This window comes from Alligator sinensis, unplaced genomic scaffold (assembly GCF_000455745.1).
Source record: "Alligator sinensis unplaced genomic scaffold, ASM45574v1 scaffold46_1, whole genome shotgun sequence".
NCBI lineage: Eukaryota > Metazoa > Chordata > Crocodylia > Alligatoridae > Alligator > Alligator sinensis.
Genome location: NW_005841907.1, coordinates 4,033,219 through 4,041,074, shown reverse-complemented (window position 1 = coordinate 4,041,074; position 7,856 = coordinate 4,033,219). Strand labels below are relative to the sequence as shown.

At 41.4% G+C, this 7,856-nt stretch overlaps 1 long non-coding RNA gene across 1 annotated transcript in view; it reads right to left on the bottom strand.

Annotated features, from left to right (window-relative positions):
- LOC112549430 overlaps positions 1-5,973 on the bottom strand; it is a 51,899-nt gene extending 45,926 nt beyond the window's left edge. Inside the window, exon 1 of the long non-coding RNA XR_003092837.1 lies at positions 5,911-5,973. This is a non-coding gene — a long non-coding RNA (uncharacterized LOC112549430). The remainder of the gene's footprint in view (positions 1-5,910) is intronic.
- Between the last annotated feature and the right edge of the window lie 1,883 nt (positions 5,974-7,856).

Here is a 7,856-nt window from a genome sequence, read left to right as displayed (position 1 = left end):
GGGGGCTCTGCCACAAGCCCCCTGACACCTGCCCACTCTCCTATCCCCTCCATGGCTGCCCTGCCCATCTCAGCTCCCAGCCCTTTAAGAAAAGAAAAAAAAACTGGCCTCACCAGCTCCTGCAGTGGCCTCAGGGCTTCTGGGGGCTCATGCTGAGCCCCCACCCAATGCAGGGCAGTTGCGGGCAGCAGGGATTGCCCCCCTGCCAGTTAGCAGCCGGTGAGTAGGGGCTTTCTTATGCAAAGAGCCGGGAGCTAGGTTGGGCAGGGCAGCCATTGCCGGGGCTGGGAGAGTGGGCAGGGGATGGGGCCTGTGTGATTCAGAGATTTGGGCGATTTGGCAGCAGCCAAATCTCTGAATCAGATTCAGATGAATCGATTCAGGACAGTGATTGAAATCAACAAATTGCATCACTGTCCCCCAAATCAGCTGAATCTGAATCCAAAGCAAATACTAGGTGCTTCACACAGGCCTGCTAATCTCTTTATTAGCTTCTTGAGAAATTCTGCTCTTGTAAATGCCTTCACCCCAGAGAAATATGGTGGCAGGGATTGCCCTTGGCCTAAAAGACTATTTTCATAAGGGCAGCCTTTCATAAGGGCTGCCTTGAAATGCAGCCATAAAGTTTTGACAAGCTTCCATTTTCCTTGACAGCACATGGATGGCTCCATATATGCTGAGAAATTCACTTTAATAACCTCATTCAGTATTTCTAAGGTTTATCAAATCATTATATCAGACTGTATTCTCACTGTTTAAAATCATTATGCAGATTTTTTTTTCATTTTCTCTTGAAAAAAATTCTCAAAAAACCCCCAAATGAATGCCCCTAGTTATTAAAGCAAATAGTAAAAATAGGCAGCAAACATGAACATTAAAAATTGAAGGAAATTATAGTTTGAGGCTGATCCTAATTTACTCTAAAAATATTATGTATATATTTTTTGCTGACATATTTCCATACAATTGACCAGTATGTGGCAGAACTAATTATATAGTTCCAATACAGTGAATAATGATGATGATAATGTATCTAAAATAACTTCACTGAGAAACTGCTGCAGCAATAGAAGTTGAACAATAAGATTCTGCTTGTGGCTGATATATTCTGTAGATTTTTTTTGCTGACTTAAAGCAAGTGTATGGCTCACTGTCCTTCAGTTGAGGTCATGATGATTGTGTATACAGACTTTAGCCTTCCTGTGGCACCATGTGGAGCAGTTGAATTTGCTCTTTGGTTTTTTGCTAAGAAAAGGTTTAAAATAAAACTAACAGATTTTTTTTGTTGGAACCTCCTAGCTAAGGCAGATCTCATAAGTTTAGTTTTAAGGTACATAACTAAACTTTTCTGTTTTTCCATTCCAAAAACTGATTTGGACCAGATTTAAGTCTTGGTTCCATTCACGTAAATGTGAAGTAGCTCCATTTATGTTACTGTGTCCTGAAATACACATCTGTGTAAATGAGTTTAAGATTTTCTTATTTTATAGTGCTTTCTGCTTAGAAATGACATCTTATATGTCAAGCTATTCTTGTTCATGTACATGTGCACAAAAATGACCTTCCAATGAATCATCTATTTTATTTAAAGGTGCAGTATAGACTAAAATTTACTTTTGGGAGTCAGCATCAAATACTCAGCCTTCATTAAATGACATGGATTTACTGGCCATTTTTGAACCAGTTAAGGGTCTGAGAGAGCATCTGTGCTTTTATTTATTTATTTATTTATTTATTTATTGTGATTAAATTTAGAAAAACAGATCCATGGAAACAACCAAACCTATCTATGTGTTTTAAGTAACCCTATTAATTTTTTCTGAACTTTTAGTTTTATTGTCCTATGACCCCCAACGGGCATATTCATGATGTAAACGTATTTTCACATTTCTTGGAAAAGGCTCTCCACACATAAAACATAATAACAAATGATCTTCTCCTAGTATCATGTATATAGTCTTTGGTAATACACTATCCTAATAATATTTAAGATCATATCCACACATGCCAGCATCTGTGCTTGCAGAAGCTCAAATAGAAGTGGTGCAAATTTGAGCTGAGTTTTTTTGCCTCAGCCCACATGCCCAGCCATGCACTTTGGTATGGGGCAAATTGTACCACTTGGGGCAAAATAACCCTGCCTGTTCCTCCTGGATCTGCAGCCAGGGGGTGCTAGAGCCCGGAGCCAACACCTGTGCTGTCCCCAGCAGTATAAAAAGCTGCTCTGTCAAGTAGATCAGGGCTACTCGCTCTCAGGAGCTTCTAGGGACCAGACAATTGGTACCTGGGGACACTACCCCTTGTGCCAGCTGGACTGCTGAAGCAGCCCTGAGAGTTCCCTGCACCCTTTACCCACTGCAGCAGTCTGGCAGTGGGGGCTGTTGCCTGGCTGTGACCTGCTACGCACCTGCAGACCCAGATGGGGATTGCACAGCCAGTAGAGGCATGTGTGCAGAATGACCTATACTTCACTTAAAAAAAAAGAAAAGCCTTGCACTCACGGGCAGTAGCAGCTGCCATGGGGATCACTGGGGCCTCATGGCAGAGCCCCCCTGTGCAGCATGGGGCAGCGGGGCCTGGCCCCAGCTGCCTGGCACCTGCACTGCCCCATCGCACAGATGCAGCCAGGGCCAGCAGGGCGCTGCGTGCCTCTGCACGCTGTCAGGCAGCTGGGGCTGCTCCGGCTGTCACCCAGGCCCTGTGCTGCATGAGAGGGCTCTACCATGAGGTTCCAGTGACCCTAATGGGAGCTGCTACTTCTGGTGAGTGTGGGGCTTTTTTTTTTAATTGCCAGGTTACTAGGGCCAAGTGGGGCAGCGATCAGAGGGTTTGGGGGGTAGGCAGGGGATGAGACCAGGTGGGGCAGTGATAGGGGTGCTCACGGGAGTGGGAGACATGACCGAGTGGGCCAGTGATCCATGGGGCTGGGGGAGCAAGTGGGGCTGGCGGGACTCCCCTCATGGTCCCCTCCCTGCTCCCCCAGCCCCCCCACCCCATGCTTACCAGCAGGTGCCTGGGTCCAGCTCCCTGTGACTGACATGCTGCCTGCCCTGCATGGGCAGGCAGTATGCTTCAGCACCGGGGTGAGGGCTAGCCATAGAGACACTCTGGATGGCTGCCAGAGCATCTCTGTGGAGGACCGAGACTCCAGGCCATGCTCTGCTTTTTTCCCCCATGGTGTTTTTTTACCCCTGGATATCCAGGGGTCTAATTTTGCCCCTGTGCTGCAAATTTGCAGCATGGGGAACATTTTTTCATTCTCACATGGGCCTCTTGCAGCATCTTAAAGGGCATCTCAAAGGGCACGTGCATGCTTGTGTGAATTCACCCTAAAGGTGCCTGCACAACCTTTTTTGCTTCATCTTTCCCAATTTCTCCAGGTTAATTGTGCATAACCCTGTTAATAAAAAGAACTCTTTGAAAGAATACTGTATTATATTGTATTTTGTAGACATCTGACTACTGAGCATAGTGAAAGAGGACACACACAAAGGTACCTTGAAGGATCAGAAATATAATACCATTGTTCTTTCCATTACAGATTTAAAGCGGCTTGTTAAGACTTTCTCACCTTAGAACTCACAGATGAATAAAAAAAATGCTGAGAGGGACTTAGAGATAGTTTTGCTGTTCATGTATTTATCTGTGCATTGTTTCTTTTCCTTTTCTCTCAAGGTTTTTTAAAAATAAAAGTGGATTTTGGTGATGATATCTAGAGATCTAGATATCCAGGGGTCCCTAACTGAAATTAAGTATTTCAAGGTTCTTATACTTGTTGTGATATGGATCTGGGGAGAAAGATTATTTTTCTCCTTGGTACCCATGTGTGATACAAAAGCAAATATTTAGGTGGGCAGAAAATTGTTTTTTTACCAAAACTTTTCAAGATTTCAGAAATATTCCCATTCTGTATTAGGAAGAAACCAAGAGTTTTAAACCACAAAAGATTCAATCTGTAAGAGTAAAAAGCTTGATAATCAGGGCATTCTCCTGGAAGGCTCAGCAATCAAACCTGAGTTTCTCACATCTCAGGTAAGGTTGTGACCATTGGATATTTTTTTTTTGTCTGGAGTAAGGCTCTTTCTGATGATGACCAAAAATTTCATCATGGAGCAACAGCCCCTCACTCAGAGAAAGCTGGATTGAAATGTTTTTGATTCAATGATCATTTGCAATGAAAAGTGTTTAGTCAAAAAATTCTAAACAGCTCTAAGCAAATTATAACTAGTTGAAATGGCAGTTTTTTCAAGCAACTTTATTTCATATGTTTTCATCTCTAACCATATGTTCTGTAATTAAAGCATGAGCAATTTTAAGCCATTTTCTTTATACAGTAATTAGTTTGGTTAATCAGTGTATTGATACTACAACGCATTTCTGTGATTTCAAAAATAATAATTTCATACATGAATAATCAGAGTCCATGTCCTACTGTAATGAAAAAGGGGCAATTCACAAAGCTGAAAGAGATTCAGGGTTAACAATGCATCTGTAGCGTTATGTCTACCCAGGTGAACAATGATGATTTATTGCTTCTGTGCATTTTATTTAAGAGAGTAGACTAAGTAAGTCATGCAAAATAGATCATCTGACTTCTAATTCTGAATTATTTTTTCCCTCCAATATTTTTTCATACATTGCCTATCAATGTTTACTGCTTTCCATCTTCATAATTTTGCAGCTGGTATTATTATACAGTGGAAATATTTGTCTGTTCACCTGCATAAGCATATGTCACTTCCTTATCCTGTGATTGTCTGATTCAGAGTACCTCTCAAAGCCAGTATAGGTTTCCCACTTAGGTGTACATTATACTGTTGGCTCACACTTTTAACCACAAAAAAATCTTTTTCTCTTTCTCACTTTTGTCATTTTTTATGAAGTCTCTAATTAGCATCAGGAAAATTACTGTACTATTTCTTTCTAATTACCATTTTAAAGAAATCTGTAGCATGTTACTACAAATATGTAAAAATGCCAGATGTTTCTTTTATCAGATGGAATTAATGTATTTTGTGTTTTGGAATTATTTAACAATATTATTTGTAGCTGAGACAAGAAAGTTATAACTAGAGAACAGGTCAGTTATTAACGAAAGATCATCTGGTTCTCCCTTATATATTCTCCCATAATATAACAAATATGTAGCCAATGAAAACAATAACATATACATTTAAAACCAATATAATTTACACTTATAAACTAATAAAAATAAAACACAACTCTGCTGTTCTTGGAGTTCATCACACAAGAGATACATATATTATTTCTGTGTAATAAAATGCAGTACCTGGATTGCTTTAAAACAGTAATTCTCAACCAGGATGCCATGGCACCCTGTGTTGCCTTGAGATATTTTCAAAGGTGCTGCGGCATGACACCCAATTTTAGTACTGTTAGGTTTGCAAACAAGATAAACATGATTCACAAGATTTTTTAATAGGAATTCATAGTTTTCCAACCATTCTGGGCTTCTGTAGTCTTTCTGAGTTCTTTACTACAGAAAAAATTGCTCTATTATTTGTCTGTAGTCAAAACAAAAGTAACAATTAAGAGCTAGCATTTTTACAACAGGTGCGTTGAGAACCACTGCTTTAAAAGGTCTGGATCATTTTAAGATGAGGAATAACTTTCTTAGGTTGCCAACTTTTTCATATACAGTATAATAGTATCTTCAAGCAGGGACCATATCTGTCTCCTTGCTAGGGCAGGATGAGTATGGGATGGTTGCAGTATAAATCAGGGCCTCTTGGGATAATATCCTAGCAGAAATATTAACTAATAATAGCCTTGCAATCTTATTAACTTGTAATTGTTACCTTGCAAGGTAAGATAATAAAATTTCCATTTTTATGTAATAAAATAGTCAAAACAGGGATAAAGAAGAATTCTCTTTTCAGTTCATACAACCTTGCAATTTCCTGTGTTGTGGGTTCCAGTAAGCAGGCAGAGTCCATGGAATAACACACAGGCATAAGCTGGAAGAGAGAGAAGGCATTATTACTGGAAGAGAGAGAAGCGACTCCCTTCTTGTTGCCCACTCAAAAGCACCTTCACCTTTTCCCCTGGTGAGAAAACAGAGCCCACAACTTCCTCTCAGCAGATATTCCAGTCTAAAAGAAGGCTCCTTTCTGTCTGAGGGACAACATATCCATTAGAGGTTATCTATTGATGTGCCACTCACCCAGATGCAGCCAGCATAATAGGTCTGTTATAGTACAGTTGGAAAGGTACATTAAGCATCTAATGCATCGGTCATGCTAAGGAAATTATCTCATAGAGAAAAAAATGTCAGTAATAGAATAGTGTGTTTTTGAAGTCAAACCTTCAAAATTTAAGGCGCAGAAATTTAAGGCTGCCTGTACATGAGCACAGACAGCCTGCTCTGACGTGCATTCATTTGAGCAGATCAGAGTAGACTCAATGAATTGAGTCTGCTGGAGTGTGGTAATTACCTTGCTCCACTAGCTTCCTATGTCTCGTGTATCAGTGTCCCCATGCTTCAAAATGGCAGTAGAGGCACTTGAACTAAAGCTCATCAAACGAGCTATAGTACAAGCACCCCTGCTGCCATTTTGAAGCACAAGGATGCTGATACACAAGCCCATTGGTGACACATAGGGGATGCACATGGGTGGATGTGCACCCCCTGAGATTGGCCGTGCACCCCCTGGAAATGCCAGCCAGAAGTGCTGACGGAAGTGCACTTCTGGTTTCGCAGCTGGTGATTTTGGGCTTGGCAATCAGCCCCTGGGGGACCATCCAGACTCGGGAGGCACCAGTCGCCCATGCACTAGATGCTGCAGTGCGCTTCAAGTAGAGCGGCTCTCAGAGCCACTTTAATTAAAGTGTTGCCCCTCCCCCCCCCCCACTCCTGCAGCACATGTAAAATTTCCCCAAGTTGCCAAATGCTAGTTTAGCCCCATTACACGTACATTATGATACTTCTTTGAATGATATAGCCCCATCTTATTTTTATCATGAGTTCCCTGTAAAGGATCAAGTCTTATTCTCTTCCACAGACAGGATACTGGACCTGATGGATGAATGGTTTGATCTAGTATGGTATATCCTATGATCCTGATAAGAACCCCAGGACCAAATCCAGAAAAAAGGACCTTGGCTCCTAAAATAGGATTGAAGTGGGCTTTAGATATTTAAATGCAAATTAGTGATCTAAAATCCCCTTCTTGATAGATGCCTATCCTTGGAAGCTCCTAAAACACACTAGGTACTTCCCCATTAAGCCAAAAAGTTCCTTAGGCATCCACAATTCTGCTTGTGTGCATGCCCAGACTGCCTTGGATTGAGTAGGGAACCTACCTCTCACCTAAGCCTCAGGAAGATCCAGAAATCAGGTGAAACAGTGTGTAAATTTAAGGACAGGAATGAATTAGTAGGCATGCCACAACTAGCAAAATTGTTGGTGGTGGAGGTGTTCACACTTTATATATGCCATGCTGCTCTACCTTCTACCCTTTTTATACCAGTAATGATTTAGTACTTAGACCAGTCACACAGGATGTCAGAGATGTGATTTCTAAGCATTCCTCAGACTAAGGGCTTCAAATGCACAGCTTGCACCTCCCAGGAGAATGCCCTAACAGTCAGGCCATAGGGTATACTAAGTAAATTCAACCAGCTGCCACTGTGAAGCATGAAATGCAGGAGTCAGAGGTCCAGAAATAAGAGAGATTCTGAGTCTTTATCTTAGTGGTATTGTGTATATATGGTGGGGTTCCTGGACTGTTTATGTGTTTCATAGTCAAGGGATAAAAAACCAGATACAATCCTGAGAGCACGGACTAGAACTGAAACCACACTTCTCACAAGGAGCTTTTTAAAATTCTTGATGT